At 33.6% G+C, this 19916-nt stretch overlaps 1 long non-coding RNA gene across 1 annotated transcript; it reads left to right on the top strand.

Moving 5' to 3' along the window:
- The first annotated feature begins 11234 nt into the window (after positions 1-11234).
- Positions 11235-11947, top strand: LOC127877904 (uncharacterized). Its single transcript, XR_008048661.1, has 2 exons — positions 11235-11358; positions 11839-11947. It is a non-coding gene; the product is annotated as an uncharacterized LOC127877904 (long non-coding RNA).
- Positions 11948-19916: the final 7969 nt, after the last annotated feature.

Genomic DNA, 19916 nt, shown 5'->3' on the forward strand with positions numbered 1-19916 from the left:
GCACGAATGGCCGATGGTCTGAGCGTTAGACTTTTTCTACAAAGGTCAGTGGTACGAGCCCAGTTGAGGGCTTCTTTTTATGTCCCCCACTATAGTAATGGGGGACATGTTGTTTTTGCCCTGTCTGTTGGTTGGTTGGTTGGTTGGTCTGTTGGTCTGTTTGCGCCAACTTTAACTTTTTGCAATAACTTTTGCTATATTGAAGATAGCAACTTCATATTTGGCATGCATGTGTATCTCATGAAGCTGCACATTTTGAGTGGTGAAAGCTCAAGGTCAAGATCATCCTTCAAGGTCAAAGGTCAAATATATGGGTCAAAATCGCTAATTTAATGTACACTTTTGCAGTATTTCAATATTCAAGATAGCAACTTGATATTTGGCATGCATGTGTATCTCATTGAGCTGCACATTTTGAGTGGTGAAAGGTCAAGGTCAAGGTCATCCTTCAAGGTCAAATATATGGGTCAAAATTGCTCATGTAATGTCACTTCTGCAATATTGAAGCTAGCAATTTTATATTTGAAATGCACGTGTATCTCATGGTGCTGCACATTTTTAGTGGTGAAGGGTCAAGGTCAAGGTCATCCTTCAAGGTCAAACGTCATATAGGGGGACATTGTGTTTCATAAACGCATCTTGTTTCTTTCTTTTTTCTTTTTTTTACTGGAGCTTTTGAGATCCAATGTTTACATCTATCAATATAAATAATGTAATGACAAACTTCAATACATGCCAAAATCTGTGAAAAGGTCCATTTAATGTTAAAATCGCCAGGCATATTGCCTGTTGGATATTTAATTAGTTTTAAATAACCTCGATATTTTTAAAAACCATAATCAATGAGTATCATTCCACCTCAACTCAAAAGAAGAGTTTTATCGATTGAATGATAATAACAGCTCACTATGTCCACAAAACACCAAATAACAGTTTCTATTTTTTTGAATAACGTTTTCGATGGAATTGCAAACGGTAAACGTAATAAAACTATTGTTTTTAGGTCATTGTATGCAGTATATTTTTCAATCATTCTTTTGTTTACTATGTCTATTGTTTTGATTATAGGATTGCATATTAAACTTTTAAGTAGGTCATTTGATTTCGTAAAAGAATCTTCATTTGTTTGTCGTTTTAGTTTAATCATAATTTGCGTGCGCGAATTCTGTAGATACAGCCACAAAATTACGAGTTGTAATTTAGCAAACCGTTAAACCAGAACAATTAAATTTTGTCTATGTCTGTTCGTCCTTGCGTACATATGTTTTGAAATTGTGTCTTGTCAAAATGCGGAATTATCATTTTACGACATGTCACCGATAAGCAATTGTTTTTCGACAGAGGGTGATTTGTTTGACGGATGTTTCTCAATTTTACATATGTCTGCTACAAAGATTAGTGACTTATTACTATCAATAACGAACCCATAACACCCTGTTGAAGTACATAAATTTGGTTACATGCAATTCCGCGCCCCTCTTTTTAAAGATGACTTAGCTTGAAATTAACACTGGAAACTTCACAACTAATATACGCGTACACATAGTCTTTAGTTTGAATGAGTGGAAGAGATACAAAGTCAAAAGATTATTTAAGTTTAAACTCGGAAAGTCACCTCTTATAAATTACAATCGTACTCGTCAATTTGCAATCTTTTTGCAGGTACTCATACTGAAACTTGAAACACGAAGACAAAACACGCAATAATTATGTTTCTATGTTTTTTTTTGTTTAAAAAAAAATGAACCTGCAATTGCGATAATTTACAATATGATATTGTATGTAGAAGAGAAGATGTCTTTACGTTAAAGAGGCCTTTTCACAGATTTTTGCATGTTTTGAAGTTTGTCATTAAATGCTTTATATTGATAATTGTAAAACATTAAATAAAAAGCTCCAAAAACGAGAATAATACAATTAAAAAAAGAAAAAAGTAACCCACAACTGGGTTCGAACCACTGACCCCTGAATCCTGGAGTAAAAGTATTAACCATTTAGACCTCTCGGCCATGCGCGCTCACACAATGTAGCAAGTATTTTATACTTTATATAAGCAATCCGCGTAGTTTCACAAAATATAGCGACAACAGCAGAACTCTCCAAATTATTCAATCGTTTCGAGTTGCAACGCTTAATAATTTTCAGGTTTTTAAATCGTCAAAAGATGCATATATTGGCTATTTTAGAGCTTGGTATTTCTGTTTCTTCACAAATATCATAACTAAAACGAAAATTTGCGAATCTTACAAAACTTTGTTTAATTTTGTAAATTTACCAAAACGTGAAAAGGCCCCTTTAAGACAATTGGGTAAAGTGATGAAGTGATTATGATGTAGATGATTTGAATGCATCTAGATAACAGTAGTTTTAGAGTGTGCGGAACTTTTCTATATCGATAGCAAATAGACGTATAATATTTGAATATTTGCTTCTGTGTTATGTGTACGCACACATTTATTTGTTTCCTGGGTGTTAAATATTATTTGAATGCATACAGTGTTAAACTAATAGTCAAATAAAATAACACACAATATAACGACGGAAAGCCCTGATGAAATTATATTATTTTCATGTGGTATAGTTACGTTCTCTCATGTTGGAATTTACCACGTTCTGTCATAATTTGTTTCAAACAAACTATGTGATTTTTACAAATTATTGTCTCAAAATGTATGACGTTTTACATTTTGTTTAAATACTTTTTTGACAAATATACGGGTTTCAGAGGATGCCAATTTTAGAGTTCTGTATCCGAATAATTCATGTTACCACGCTTTGAGCAAAACCATCACCAGGACCAATTTAAATTATTTATTCATTTAGAGCACAGATGTTCATTAACATAGTCATGAAAATATGCTAGATTGGAATGTCGATAATAAATATAATTCATATAAGAGTGTTCAGGGTTGACCATTGTGCTACTACGGCCTTAATTAATCAAGCTTAAATAATGCCGAGAGGACCTAATATGAGGATCCCGAAGACATGTGTGAATGTTCAATTGAATATCTGTAGTCGCTACGTTAATATATATTTTTTGCACGCAAACCATAATCCTAAGTTCAGCTTGAATGCAAATCTTTATCAAATTTTTATATATAATTTTGTTTTCGGAAAATCCGGCTAAAAAGCCAACACCGTTATATATCTTGGTAAGCAAATGCACAGAAGGATCCTGAACACGAATTCAAAGTTTGAATTCAATATTTGTAGTTAATATAGACATATGGGGTAATTCCACGCAGAGCGATTCATCCACATTGCAGGTTCGAGTTATGAATCATGGTCAATTACCTCACATTATTACCCCAAATCATGTACTAGTTTTTTTGAGTTGTCAAGTGAATACCTGTAGTGGGAACACTGATATGGAGATGTTGCATGACGCCAACGTCGACATATTGGTGAGAAGTATAGCTAGGTCTATTCTATGAATAGTTAATGTAAAAAGGACATTTTTTTCCCAAATTGAATCGTGTAATTTGAATTTAAATGACGTTAACATGAAATGTGCGATTCGATTTAATGGCTTATTCTCTTGATGACCGATTATACTATAATGAAATATATTTTTAAAGTTTTCCAATTGTTGAACCAAGGTACAGGTTCAAATTAAGGCGAAGTGAAGTAAGATTATCTTGCAGATTGCAGATGAATTTACAAGCAGTAATACCGACAACATGTGTGTGTATTCGTTTATAAAGTTGAAAATGTTTAGAGCTTTATTTAAATTAATGTATTTGTCAAGTGTATAATTATGTGCACTTAGCAACGGTGGCTGTATATAATTTTTTGCTCGCACCTTAGGCGTATTCACTCAACCTGTTAAAGCTGGCTATGGATTAGCCTAATTGTTTAGTGTTATTTTATATAACATATTGATATACCTTCTTATTTATAAATAAGTCGCACAACAACATAGACGAATGTTGTAATAAGTATCTATTAAAATGAATTCAGTTTTGTTCAGTTTTATGTACCTATGTGTTTTAGGTCTGTATGATTGTTGTAGATGCCCTGTTCGGCCAAACTTGGACCTGGGATGTACGTCTGATTTTAGTAAGTATGGCAATTACTTTACAAATTTATGATAAAACATGAAAATGATATTAGTGTGTATAGAATAATACACATATAAATACTTTTTTAATGAAATACTTAAACTCTAGGCAACAATATTGTATTGAAGTACCAATAATCAATCATTCATTTAATAATGTAAAACATAAATAACAAGTCGCGCAATTATCGCAATTTATCGATCAATTAGTCGATATGATGTTAACTAAATAATTTTGTTTTCAGTATTTACGACCAAAGTGATGAGTGGCCTTAAAAATCCCAACGACACGTCCGGTTTATATTATCAGATTAGTAAACCAAGCTATGCATATACTTACAAAGTAATTAACTTTCTTATTTTGATACATGTTGGTTAATACAACATATTAGTATATTATTAATTACATTGAATGACTTGATTAACAAAACTATTACTTCGTCAGTTTATTTGTACATGATAACCCGTTTATAAAAATATAATTCATAGCGATGGACAATGCAGATGCAACATTAAGTCATATACACAGATGGTCTCTCACGCATAATTTAGAGTTCTTTACACTCGGGTGATAAACGTTTTTGTTTTGTTAGACATGTGATATGAATTATTTACTTGTTTAAAAAGAGTATAACTTGAACTGAAACATAATGAGATTACACACATTATTTAATCTTACTTGGATATCCAAATACAGAACGTGAGAAAATATTGAAAATCATTACAACATCAAAAGGCACAATGGTAAACCGCATTTATTGGTCTGTAAAAACCATGAAGTACGTTAAGGTAGCTTTCATGTGAAATGTGACATGTGCATATCAATTTGTTCCAGTTTAATTTCAAGTCTGACGTGTCAGCCGTTAACAAAGCGAGATTATACGCAAATGCCGGAGCATGTGACGTCTATTTAACAAAAGGGAGGATTTACGTTGTGTCAGGTAAAGTGATGCAAAAGGATTACTCATCAAATGCCTTATTCAGATACGGCGCTACGACTTAAAAAAAAACAACAGCCGTTCATGATTATGATTATTTCGTATAGAAACTACCGGTATAATTCTTGTCCTGTTTTTATGCCTGATGTAATATTAAGTATAATGCTCGAGGTATTTCCCAGTATGTTTAAAATTACGATTTTATACATCCATTCAGATTTGTGCATTGTGCGTAACATGGTTTTGTTGTTCATGTTCTGTACGTTTTGTCAAATATTGACATTTGGTAATTGTATAAACTACTCCTATACCAACTCAACATGAACAACGACAAAAATAATAATTAATAATAATAATAATTATGATTATTGTCATCATCACCATATTTTTTTAACAGGGAGGGTCGATAAAGAAAAGCAGCGCATGGAGATCGATATGTGTTCATCGTGGGTGGAGACGACTCCAATCAGTTCCGAGTCCAAGAGGCTATTAATAAAGTTTAAACGAGGAACCGTGTTGTGTCCGAAGTGAATATTACATTTACGGTTGTGTTTATAGTAGTGTTCAATTATTTACTGCATAAAATACGCTTGCACCATAAAGTCAACGAAACGAATCGTCAATGTGTTTTTGTCGTATACACTGTAAGCCAAACTATTTATGTGATCAATTGTATTCATTGTAACAACTCTAACCGCAATGCCAAAAGAAGATCTTACACATATGCTGCATATAAACTATTACTATTTCGACACTTATAAACAGGGATACGTGTGTAGATTAAGCTTATAAACGAATACTGCTATATTTTGTATTGCTCATGTCGATCAAATCAAATCGCCATAAAGAAATGTCGAGTCCCTTGCAACAATCCCGAAACTTTGAACATTGTTATGGATCGCGCACAATCTGGCACTGTTTAGTACAAAAACATATGTGACCAACAATAAAAACACACATGGTTTGTTGCTTTCGTTATAAATTAATCGTTAAACGCGAAAGATCAAGTAAAGCTGCTTAAGGGATCAATCGTTTAGCTAACCTTATCCGCTTTGCGTAAGCATACGTGTACATAAATAATTCACGAATTCAAATGAGTGCAGTCGAATCAGGAAAAAACACAAGGAAAACTACAAAACTGACAGATGCTCGCCGATGGTGCACTTTCGCAATGTATGTTTTGTATCAAAGCATGGAAACAAGAAATTGAATTGTCCTGACAATGGAGCGGAATGATGCAAACATGTTGCATGTCCAGTTTATGGTGCACGTATGTCTTCACATTTGGGCCCTGTGTGTGCTTGGTATCACGCAAAAACAAATTATTATTCGAATATCTTTAAGTCCAACGAATATCAATCATACAAAGTCACTTGATCAAATGCGCCGGACTTATGAATTACGAGAGCTTGGGCGAAGTTTTAATAATGCCATTTTCATCCGTTGAATTTGTCCTGAACTATTTTCAGCGTTTGCGTAGTCTTATATATCCAGTATGGCGACCACCAACAAAGCTCACATACGCCGGGGATGGGAATTTAACCCAGGTTATCGAAGTAAGAAACGCATGTCAAAATTAGGGATGCAAAGAATACTTCGATATCCGCATGTCCGAATACTGGGTTTGACTCGAATAGTAATTCAGTAACTTATTTTTCATATAACAATAAAATAAAACTCGCAACGATTCTCGTTTATTAGACAGGCTAATGTCCGTTTTTTCACATTTATTGATTAAATCCACACAAACCAACATATCTGCTTTCACACCCCAGTTACGTCGAAACAGCTGTAAACAAATAATATAAGAATTCTCTATTTGTATGCGATTGACCGATGAACTGCTACTAACTGATTAACGGATTTACAACATATGATGCTTTTACGCCCAATGGCTTTAATACAATCGATATCGCATATTCGGTTATGCCTATTCAGACCACCTAAGGCGATCTTATCTTGTCTACAACGTCATTTTTGCAACTCCTGCTTCGTTGATAATGTCAAGATGTATCAGCTTCGCCTTTCCCATGGACTTACCAGTTTGAATGGAATGGTTGTCTGCTTAATTTTCTACAGTTTGTCCTCCTTAGCGTTGTTGGGTAAAACACCACTCCAAACTTTTCTGCAAGCAGAACGCATCGCCAGTGATGTCTTTTCTGCAATCACGATAATGGAACTGGACGTAAAATCCACAGGGTCAGAACAAAATAGGCAATAGAAAACGTGCCCTCAAGAAAAAATCCAGGTAAAGATAACCTGCGACCTTCGAAGCGGATTAAACAACGCAGCATCAACGCTCAAACCCATTCCGGCATCTTCGCTGTCCTATTGACGCATGGCTTTAAAACAATACCCGAGGGGGTCTATCTCCACAACCGGTCAGATTGTAGTCTCTTCAGCCTGGCTCGACTGAAGGCATGGAGCCAAGTACGGGAGGTGATCACCATGGACATGCTGTTTGCAAATGCTGCTCTGGTCACCCACACCGAGGCAGAACTGCATATACTTTTGGACCGATTTACAAAGGCATAAGACGAGTTCAGCCTGACAATAAGCATGAGACCAGAGAGCCTAATAGATTGTGAAAAATGACAGCAATTCTGAGTTTTTCCACTTTTATGTGGATACAATCTTGGTAATATACTGCACGATGTATCGCCTGCTTATTACAAAAACAAAACTTAAATTGTTATCATGATTGTGAATACGTATTTGGATCACTGTTTAATATGTTCTATTTAAACAATAACAAGTAGAATAAGACTCCTTAATATTTTTTTTCGAGACCAATCAAACTAGATGTGTCACAGACACAAATGCGCTCATGTACACGATTAAAGCTAGTCAAGGGAAATGGAAAATATGACACACTGACTATATCGATACATTATTTTCATTCTCTGTAAGAACACATATCACTTGCACGTGAAATAACGTTCAAACACAGCGACACGTTGTGTTGATATCAAGATGACAAGGCAACTTATAAACAAATATAGCCGGGAAAGCTTCATTTAATGAACTTTAGTTTTGAGTGAAGTGAAAAATGTATTGCTTTCAACGACTGTTAATAAGAGGGTGTAATTTCCGGCATGTCTTTGTAAAATATTCTTATACAACATGATGATACAGTTAGGCTGCTCGGTAGGACGGACAATTACAGAGATAAATTCTTCATTTCAATAAAAAGTGTATGTTGCTTGAAGCAAAATGACAAAATATATCATTTGACTAAATGAAAGGTAAACGCATTCGGAAAAAAACTCTAAAACTTTAAATGCACAGGGTTTAAGAGTTTGCATCATTGATTGTACCAAATGATTAGCAATCAAACACAATGTTTCTTCAAACAGTATTGGTTTAAATGAGAAATTTTAGAAACTTAAATTTTGTAATTATTTGAAAGACTTGAGTGCAAATATATAATGTCTGCAGAACACATAATTTATTTCCGATATAAACAATTGCGTTTCAACAAAGTGTTCTCGTAAATAGTTGCCGATAATATAATTTCTGTCCAACTATTTACACATTTAGACAAATTTAATCAACCACGTGTCATTTCAATTTGTTTTAACTTGTATGTGACGTACGCATGCACATATATGTAATCAAAGGTGATAAAGAAAATCCAAAATAGTTTTACAAAAGAAATTCTCAATAAGCCTCACAAGTCTTTTATCTAAGGCAAGTGACCGTTTGCCAGTGCAAAAGTGGTCGATACAAACATCATGATATAAAAGTTTTAAGAATTTTTTTAAGCTGCGGTGAAGAACATGATTAACTATGTCACAGCTTTAGATCGGTCAATTAAAACATACACTTTGGGCTTTAATCGCTTGAATGACGCGTCAAACATCACACTAAGCTCAGTATTTATAATAAACATATACGTCAACACATAGAATGAACAAGTTGGATGCAAGAAATAGTCAAATGGAAACAAATTGTATGATTGAACTGTCGTTGATGTTAATGCCAACAAAATAGTGTCTTTTTGAGTCTCTTGATTACTTTTGACGTTTACACACAAAAATACAATAAGCATAATGACAGGTTGAACACATCAATGAATAAACGCTCACGCACAATCAGCTTAACATGTGTTGACTGTGTTACATCGTTAGTTTTCATCCAATTATTCCAGGTCATTATTATGCGGCTCGATGTGTCCTATATAAAGACTATTGTTTTATCTATAAGCCAGACGTAGTTGAGAATTTTGTTTGACAACATGAAGGGTATTTTGGCGATTGTTTTGATTGCTCAGCTTTACACGTACACGGAAGGATGCACGTGTTTCAACCCGGACCTCAACAGACCAATAGCGTGCGATAGTGACTTCAGTATGTGTACACGATATTTATAATTTTAAAGATGCTTAGTTGACATCAGTACAATCGATTCCATGAGAAAAATTGTGCCTTATCTACTTAGTGAATAATGTGCTCGTGGAATGGTTTTATTAGCAACATAAATAAGACTTTAGGCAATTGAAGCAGTTGTATTACCTTTGTATGCAGTTTTGTGTCGGTTATAGTCATTTAGATGACATGCATTTATATGTTCAATAATTTACCAACCACTCTTATATTTATAATAGGTTAGCTCGAGGAAGAAGACGAGCAAAATGTTTCATTTAAACGAAAATTATCTTAAAGAATAACAACATCGACTGACTTATGTATACATATATATTCAGAGGGAGTAGAAGTTTAATTAAGACGTCAACACGTCACATAAACCTTACTTTCGAAATAAAATCATCACCACATTGTCAGATCGTACCATGACATCTTTTCAGTATGCGCACCATGTCTGGGCGGGAGGTAGGGCCGGCTATAACGTGAAGATGTTTGTGCAGTTTTTAGGGTGGTTAACTACTATGTAAAATAATAGATTAAATGAAAGACACTTCGGAGGTATGACATGTCTTTACAGAAAGGAAAAATCAAAGTACTCTACCAAAAGGGCTGATTCAAAATAACAAAAACGTGAACAATTCAGTTGTTAATCTGTCAGTAAGGTACACATCGGGAAAGTTAAACACATCCGTCTATCTCGCATGACTGAAAGTAATTACTTCCATTAAACTTTACATGTTATTTCTAAACATGTGGCATATATAAATGGTAATACAGTTTACGTCTTTCCTTTTCATCAAATTCGACTGGGTATAGTTCTGATGACAATGGTATGCATTATCCGGCTCTTTTGTGGTTTGGCGTTTTCAATGTTTTTAAGTAAATTGTTGAATTGTAAAAGTCAAGTGCTTCAGCCAAAGCAAGCATCTAATTTTTAAGGATCTTGTGCTGAATGCTAAGTGTTGCTATACGTGTATGCCTTTCACTTTCAGTTATTAAAACACGAATAAAATCCAATTTGAAGTCACCAAAAGGCCCTCCAACAGTGGGACAGACATCGTACTACAAGACAAGCAAACCTAGGCCTGACCACATATACAAAGTATGCAGCTCCACCCATCAATCAAACATTTTGTTTCAAATTTCAAAATTTCTTGGCGACGTATAATATTAGCGTGAATGGATATATTTAAAAAGAATTGTTTTTATTACAATATTTTTGAAAATAGAACACATATTATAAAACAAATGTGTCGAGAGCCATAGTTAGTTGCTGAACTGAATTCTATGCAATTTATACATTTACATAGATTTGATGATATTTTTATAGAAAATGTTATGGAAGAACAAGGCGCGTTTACATTATTTGTCAACATTTCAGTTTAACGGTGTGGTGTCTATCATAAATCTCAAAAAGGTGTACACAGCTGACAACAGTGCTGCGTGTGGAGTCGATACTCTTCTTAAGGGAAAAACATATGTCCTATCTGGTATGTCTCTATAAGTTTACCCGTTTTAACATATAATAAGATTAATGTATTTGTGCTTGTCTGAATTTAATTTGATAAGCAATAACGCACTTGTATAAAGAACAATCATATTTAAATTTAAATATTGTCACGTTGTAATATATTTCACTAAAACTTTAAATGCACAGGGTTAGTTTACACATTTTTGAGATATCAATTGCCGTTATATTTCCGAGTTTTCGCATGTTAACGATTTTACAAATACACCATCTGTTTATAAATGTTTGTACAAATAAAAAAGTTCGTTATTAACAATATTTTTTATTCATGACATGTTTTCAGAAATATTATGGGGTATATGTTTTTTGCAGGAAGGATCGATGAAGCAAACAAGCGCCTCACGATCGACTTATGTGGTTCGTGGATAAGGCCAGAGCCAATCAGTAATGCTACAATGCAACTGCTGATGGAGTTCAAGAACAAAACGGTGAACTGCCCTCCAAGAATAGTTCCCTCATAATGTGAGTACAAGTATAGTTGGCTTACACATTTTTACTCACCTTATTGTATATTTAATATTACCAAGGATTAAAAAACAAATCTATATTTAATTGCATATTTAAAGAATGTCACGAGGAAAAAATACTCATGTATTTTATTACATCGAACATGTAAAAATGAAATATATGTATTATATACATGTATACAATATGTTTCGACAAAAATACACACATGTATTCTATTCCAAGTACAAACTATGTTTCAATTCAAAATACAAACGTATGGTAGGTATAAGCTAAATAGGAAATATACTGGTGCCTTAAGAAAGAAATATACATATAATGCTAAGCTTCGATAAAATATTCATATCTATATATGTGATGCATCAAAACTAAATATCTTATTTGAAAACATATAAAACAAAATACCAAACTAACGGTTTATATTTTAATAATGATTTGTCCAATGTATATGCCATTTTTCTGTCTGTTTTTTTCCAGGTTACTAGTAATTTCGATTAAAGGAGAACATCGTTCGAAAGAATCAGACGATCCAGGTCATTTAATGAGTCATGTCACATAAAACGAAATAAAACAACATTTTTCAATACATCGAGTTACTTTTCATTTTCTCTTCCACTTCTAAACACATATAAGCAGCAATCATTATTCAACAGATTTTTAAAAAAATCGCGACGTCTTTTTTACGTAGCTGTTTAAGAGCACTTTAGCTTAACATTTTTTGCGATTATTTATGCGGCGAAAACGTTGAAAACCAATCAAATATATTATTGCTTCAATTGTTTTACGTATACCAATTACGGTTGCAGACGTTTTGACTATTAATGTAACATAAATACTCAAAATGAACGAATATTTCGTAACAGATTCCGCACCTCTGTATTCCCAGAACCATGGAAAGAAGCTTTGTCACCCCAATATTCAAATCAGGGGACTCATCTAATCCAGCCAACTATCGACCTATCTCCCTACTGGATAACCCCAGGGCTCTATTTTAGGGTCTCTTCTTTTTTTCTTAATCTTTATTATTGATATCGTTTTAGATATTAAAGCCAACATCAGGTTATTTGCCGACGACACAAGTCTCTATCTTGTAGTCGACAATCCAGTCCACACTGCAGCTACACTGAACTCCGATCTCGAAAGAATCAACTAATTTGCTAAAACATGGATTGTCTGTTTCAATCCTAAGAAAACGGAATCAATGAATATAAGTCGCAAGACAAACACAATACAACATCTCCCTGTATATATGAATAACATCGCAATAAGCGAAGTCACATAACATAAACATCTGGGGCTCTAATTTACTAAAGACCTTAAATGGGGCACCCATATTGAGTACATTGTTAATAAGGCCTACGCAAGAATAAACATTATGACAAAGGTAAAATTTAATCTAGACCGTTTCTCATTGGAATCCATCTACTTAACATTTATACGTCCTTAACTCGAATATGGCGATGTCATTTACGACAACTGCTCATTACAAGACTAAGAAATGTTAAAAAGCGTCCAAATTGAGGCTGCACGAGTAGTCACAGGTGCCACGACATTAGTCTCAATTCAAAGGTTTTGGAAGAAGTCGGATGGGAAAATTTAAGTAATCGTAGAGCTAAACATAAACTCATTCTTTTTACAAAATGAATAACAACCTAACCCCATCTTATCTTTCTGGCATGTTTCCACCCATGAATTCCAACGACCGCTATAATTTAAGGAATACTCACACACTTAACACCCCAAGAGCTAGAACTGCGCTCAACTACAACTCTTTTATCCCTTCCACTACTCGTGCTTACAATAGCCTTCCAACCGAAATCTCGAACGCAACATCCATCATCTCATTTAAGAAAGGTCTTCCATCATCAGTGGTAAAAATTCCAAAATACTATTACTATGGCAAACGTAAATCCCAGATAATGCATACGCGACTACGCACAAACTGCATTGTGCTTTCACAGGATCTATTTAGTAAAAACATGATACAATCACCTCTTTGCTCCTGTGGCGAAAAAGAAACAGCTAGCCACTATTATGTGCCCTGTCAATTGTACTCGACCATTCGAGTGCGCCTCTTGAATTCTATATCACACTTCTGCATACCCTAAACCAAGGTATTGCTTTTTGTAAATCCTCTTCTTTCTTAGGAGGCCAACTGCAATACTTATGAAGCAGTACATACCTTTATTGACAAATCCAAACGCTTCGATAAGACGCCGACGCCTTTGGTACCAATTCTCTCATAATCTTCATGTGCTCCCCAACTCACTTCTAACTCTTGCTCCAACCTCGTTCTTCTACTCTTAGTCCGTTTCCATTTCTCTATCTATTCCCTTTCTTCCATATCTCTTCCTGCAAGAACTTTCCACCACAACCACTCGACATTAACATCTTCATCAATTGAAGTGCCTCTCGCCTAATGCACCGTTTTTCTTCATGCTCGTGGAACGAATTACAATAAGCTTAGTTTAGCTTCCAGGTCAATCCACATATTACTGTGTATATCATTCATGTATATTCATAAATATGTTTAAACCAAAAGATTTCGTAAAATAAAGTTAGCCCATACAAAATTATTTTTCCTTTCAGCAATAGCCAAAATTTCAACGCTAGATTTGGTATGGATACATAGATTTAACGCGATCCCAAATCCTTGTTTTATTTTTTGTTCGGAAATATATTCCATGTTAATTTCCCGCTACGACATCCGAACATTTCCGCGACTGGCTTCGACAGCGTCAAAAGAACGACGTATTCGTGAGCACTACGTTGCGCTTCCGAGGCTGTCCGAAGCCAATCTCGCGTGTACTCGTAATTGTTCGGTTATTGAATATATTATGACACACACACAAATAATATCGAGCGTATTGTTTATAAACACGACTTAAAAAACGGACTTTGTTGACAGAGGACTAAAAATCGGTACAAGACTGCAATTTCCTGTCAGTAGTCTCGTGCTGTTGTTTATTTACAAGTAAAATATATGAACTTTCAAAAAATATTATTTTATATTAGTCATGGTTTGTTTTATTGTGTTAATGATGAGGCTGAAATATTTTTAAGAACTCATAATTTCAATTTGCCAATGTGCGTGTCCCCAAAATAAATCAGCTATTTACCGTTGATGAGATGAAATGTTCTGTAAAACTGTGTGAACGCAACACAACATATGGGAGTCATTATGTTTTAATCGAATATTAAATTAAATTAAGTGACATTTAAGCGTGGAATATATGTGTTTTGTTTAATGCTGTGTTGAACTTTGACCATTTTCCCGAGAAATGGACGGAAGGCATTATAATCACTTTACATAAGAAAGGCGATACATCTGTTATGAACAAATATAAAGGAATTCCTCTTCAAAGTTGTTTATCTAAGCTATTTACTTCAGTCGTTAACAATATATTAGAATGTGTATGCCCTCGAAGTCGCACCATCCGTCCGTCTGTCCGTCCGTCCGGCTTTTTCGCAACACTTTTAGATATAAAGCTGATTTTGGTATGTGAATCGATCTGCATGACCTACATTGTAAAATTCGTTTCATTCCGATGATTTTTTACGGAGATACGGGCCTTGGACTGATCTAAATTATTGCTAAGGGAAGCAAATCACTTTAAAAGGAGATAATTTTAATTATTTATTTGGAAGGTACAACGTCTATTTTTTACAAGGAAAGTAATATTTTGTATAAGAATATAATCCAAGGGAGGTGCTTATATTAATAGTAAGAAAAGGGCATGAAGATTGGAAACAAACCGTTTTTGGAAGTGTTTTACGCAACGCTTTCAGATATCTAGCTGATTTCCGGCATGTGAGTCTACACACATAACCTACAAATGAAGTGTGAAATTCGCTTCGGTGCACAGTTTTTGACGAAGTTATGGGCGTTGAAATGATATCTTTAATAATCGTTTTCCGGAGTTTTTACGCAACGCTTTCAGGTATTGAGCTTATTTTTGGTATGTGAGTCTACCTATATGACTTACATATGAAGTTTGAGTTCCGTTCCTGTCCATTGATTTTTGGCAAAGTAACTGGCCTTGTTATCTCTAAAAAAGCTACTGTTAGACTTCAAAGCGCAGTAAAGGGGCATTGTGTTTCACAAGCGCAGCTCTTGTTTTGTAGTAGTCTCATATAATTTCGAACGCCCAATTCTGATACAGAAAAGGACGCTCAACAATGGATGCTATATACATCCTCATGTCCTTGGTTCAAAGATATGTTATTTGCTGAGAATAAAAAAAATATATATTAAAATGTTAAGTAATGTTCATCATACTCGGAATATTTTAACTATGCTGTAGGTTTACGGCAAGATGGAGTTGTTCCGCCTTTGTAGTTTTCCCTACTTGTAGAGGTTTTGGAATTGTTTTTTCAGAATGGTTTCCTCTTCCTGTGTTAGTATTGATGACATTGTATTGATATTGTTGCTTTTATAAGATAATGTGACCATAATCGGTAAATCGCCCGTGGAAGTGCAGACACACTTTGACTTTTGATCTAATTACTGTAACTGCTGGGGATTAAAGTTAAATACTGATAAAATTAAATTAATGGTGTTTCGCAAACTAGGAAGATTATTTTTATCTGAAATATGGCCATTTGAATGTCAACAGATAGAAGTAGTAAATGATTTTATTTATTTGGGAACCGTTTTGAATTTTACTTGACATTTTTCAATAATATTTATTTGGAAAAGCATTTAAAGCTATGAATATTTAATTTAACAAATTTAAAGAGTTTTGACTTGAAACCAAAATAACAAAGTCTATACAATTGGAAAAAGGTACACTTAAAGTTTTGTAAGCGATTGTTAAACGTTAAAAAAGTGTCTGTTATGCTGTAGTGTACGGCGAGGTAGGAAGATACCACTATTTATTTATATAAATGTTAAGATGGTAAAACATTGGTCTAAACGTATTTTAACCAATAACATTTTAAACTCAATTTATATACAAGCATTACATGATTGCCAAAAACGGTCGTTCTAATTGGGTATCTAATATAAAAAATGTTCGACACCTAAGGTTTATCCTACGTGTTTAATAATCTTATATTCGTCGATGTTAAAATACTTACACCAAATTAGGAAACTGTTGTAATTAATACTTAGATACAAGAGTGGTTTCCATCCGCTGAAAATAGCTCTATCGTAGATATGTTCCGTCTGTTTAAGTTTTCGTTTGTTTAAGAACATTTTGTTAGATTTATTACCTTTATCACTAAGACACTACGTCAAGAAGCGCTTCGAACTTCAAGTCTGCAACTTAGATTTCTAACTGGCCGATATTATGTTCAATGCGTATCGTGGAACGAACGTTTTTACCTTTTTGTAAAGAATTAGATGTCGAAGATGAATTTGTTTGTAAATGTTCTTTATACGTTCATTTTTAGAAGAAACTACCTTAAGAAATGTTATAACATTAGGCCTTCTGTTCATACATACCACGAATTTGCTCAATACAACGAATACATTTAACATACTTACTTAACCAAATTTGTAAAAGAAGCTCTGAATTTAAGAAATAATGTTGTTTCTTAACTTCAAATGGTAATCCTCTATATATAACAAGTATTTTACCTAGCCTTTTTGTAACCGTGTACGATGCTGCTTATGTTAAACTTCATTGTATTAAAGTGTTTATCTCTGTGACATAATTGTATGTGAAATATATAGTGTTAAGACGACGTACACTGTGGAAGTCTGAATAATTATTTGTCATGTCTTGTCAGTATTTTAACTACAAATACAAAACATAAACATAAAATTTATCAAGCATTTTTTTACTATTTACTTATATATTTTCTCTTAACCGACTTACATCTCGCGAATAAATAAGTAAAACATTTTAAAACTAACCCGCGCGATATCGCTTTCACAATAAACGCACATACACCGCCGAACAATCATTAACTTAAGAGTTACAACATTTTGGAATTTTTATCGTTTAACTTTTCTGTTTATGAAAAAAAAAATACTTCAGAATAGTGGTTGCGTTGTATTAACAGCTATCTATACTTGCCATTTCTTTCCTTATATAAACTGGAATTTATTTAATATCATAGATTATGTTTTATACTTTTCTGCACATAATATGACGTAAATGAATTACTGAATGCATCGATATTCTAGTCATGTTACTATTCTTCATTTGCGCAGCGTGAGTACCCTATATGCAATACCCGAATCCCCTGTTGTACATAGTATATAATAAGATCCGAGAAATCACGGTACCAACCATCTATTTACTTTATTTAGAGCTAACCATCTGAGTAGTATTCCATACGGCGACTATCTGTTTTAGTGAAAGACATGTCTTTTTGTAACCAGTCGATATGTTTGTTATGATTCAAGCTAAAAAGATATACAAAATGACTAGCTAGTTAAATATATAGTAGCACATGGATTATAAGTATGGCTTGTATTGATACTTTTGGTAATATTGCTTTAGATATCGGCGTTTATTATGTTTTATAGTATGTCTACTCAGTAGAACAGTGTATTATTGTGTCTTAAATTGAAAACTGCATCGTTAATGTTATTAAAAAATATACAAACAACAAGTTAATGTGTTATACATGCATATTTTAACTAAATTATAGTGTGTAATTAAAATAGAATAGTGCACATAGAAGACAATTATTAGTGAATTTTGTATGTACTCAAACAAAACGTGAACGTTATTTTTTTTTAACTTATTATGAAACTGTCACTTTTGCCTTAATTATTATTTTAAAGAGAAATAACGTTTTTATAAAAGTTATCAATGTGATTTGTAAAATATCGGACAAATTAAAAATATAATCATTTAGTTTGCAAAATATGTATCAGTATAATTATATATATGAAACATACTACCTTATTTAACCAACTTTACTGAAAGCACCATGTTTGTATAATTAATGTATATACTCGTGCATGCATATCAGTGAGGACATATACAGGGCATTTACCCCACCAGGTCCAGAAATACCATGCAATATTTCCGAACATGCCACGAAGTGCTTCTAATATCTTATTTTCGAATCGAGCGTGTAATTGTTATAACTAGTATTTCATCCACCAGCAGTTGGTTGAAGTACCAGTCGCAGTTTTTCCATTAAATATTACAAAGATTAGCTAATTGCTAGATTTGTTTGTGTTTGATGCACCAACACTGAAAACTATTGATGTCCTCTGACACGTCATTTTCCCCAAATGATATCCGTGCATCAATCCACTTACAAACAAATGCAAGTTGCACAATATGAAATCACCACCTACATTCATGTTTCATTGGAAAAAAAACGCAACGAAGTCTTTATGGCTGATGGAGTGCAAATTTAATCTGTGTGTTAATACTGTACGTTACGTCTCCACATAAATCAATTGTCGTTTTTCAAAGACTAACGACAAAAAATGTTTTTATGGTACAGAATCAAATGCAGGAATAATGAACTCAAGCGAAATATCCAGGATAGACACAAATATTACAATCAGTTATTTTTTATTATTAGTTTTAAACATATGCTTTTAAATAATAGTTTTAAAAATATGAGAAATTAGTTCTGAATATCGATGTGTTTATATCAAACGTGTACTATTTAACTGACTGTGGAAACATACTTGAAATCATTGACGTACTTACGCAACTTTGACCGTGTCGTCACATTCTTGCCTTCCTGCTACCGTCCATTGATCACGTGACGTAATAACATCGGTCGACTCGTAAAAACCAAGAATGTTTATTAATTACGTGTTGTATGCTCTTATCCTTTATCTAGGAAATAATATATGCTGAAACAACATAATGTTACAGACGATGGTAAAACAAGGATTATACAGAATTCTTATATTGAAATAAACCTGTTTCAAAAATCTTCTTCGCCCTGTGTAATCAAAGATTTTACGACAATTTTAAGTTGGGACTGAATTTTAACGCATAACACGTATACATTTATGATACGTGTCATATTACATAAAATACGTTGCTATGCATTCCGTTGCATTAAATTACATTGTTTATGTTAGTTTTACGTTGCTTTATATGTCATCATTTTATGTTCTATGATAGTGTTTTAACTTATGTTACTTTATTTTTATTTGTTATATATAATTCAATTTATTATAATTTGTTATGCCAAACGTACGTGCAAAAGAGAACATCTTTTGGCATAACAATTATTTAAAAGAGATAAATATAGGAGTCCGATACATCAACGCTCGCATTATTTTATCAAGAGACGCATGCTATTTGCGGCTCTGTCGTACTTCGACCCTCTATGACCAACGGCAATCTATATAATTAATGTCCGGAAATATTATTCTATTTGTACCTGATCAACAATCTAATTAAGCTACCGGGGTATTTCATAATTAATTGTTTTTCAATCTCGGCTTCATAAGAATTCGGGCACGTTTTAGTCTAAAGTCAGTGTTTTAGAAACAACGCATGAGTCTGTATTATATTTTGTGAGACGCGTTCAAAGAAGCGTTTTATCATTTTGTATCTTTGAAACGACCTATTCGATAAGAGGAATACAATTTAAGTTGCGATTCTTCGGTATCAGAATGA

The sequence above is a fragment of the Dreissena polymorpha genome, chromosome 4, assembly GCF_020536995.1.
Source record: "Dreissena polymorpha isolate Duluth1 chromosome 4, UMN_Dpol_1.0, whole genome shotgun sequence".
In the NCBI taxonomy this organism is placed as follows: domain Eukaryota; kingdom Metazoa; phylum Mollusca; class Bivalvia; order Myida; family Dreissenidae; genus Dreissena; species Dreissena polymorpha.